Here is a 326-nt window from a genome sequence, read left to right on the forward strand (position 1 = left end):
TTTACAGAGACGTATTCCCAGAGACAGGGAAAAAGGCCAAGCAATCAAGCAGTTTCCTCACTTGCCAAAAACACAGTGAGTTTTGGCGGTGGGCGAAGGCGGAAGCAAGTGGATGTCTATGTCATTGTTAGGTGGACGAATGGAGAAGCGGCCACACACTCTACGATTCAGAAGACCTCGGAGTCACGTCCACTCCCTGGGCTTAATAAGTCTTGTGATATGGTCTTTTGTCTCTATCACCTTCAACGAGAAGGAATGTTTTCATGTGTATCCAAAAATAGATTATAATCTGATTATGAAAAATCTAATATTTTTACGAATTAAAT

The sequence above is a fragment of the Penaeus monodon genome, chromosome 25 (assembly GCF_015228065.2).
Source record: "Penaeus monodon isolate SGIC_2016 chromosome 25, NSTDA_Pmon_1, whole genome shotgun sequence".
Lineage (NCBI taxonomy): Eukaryota > Metazoa > Arthropoda > Malacostraca > Decapoda > Penaeidae > Penaeus > Penaeus monodon.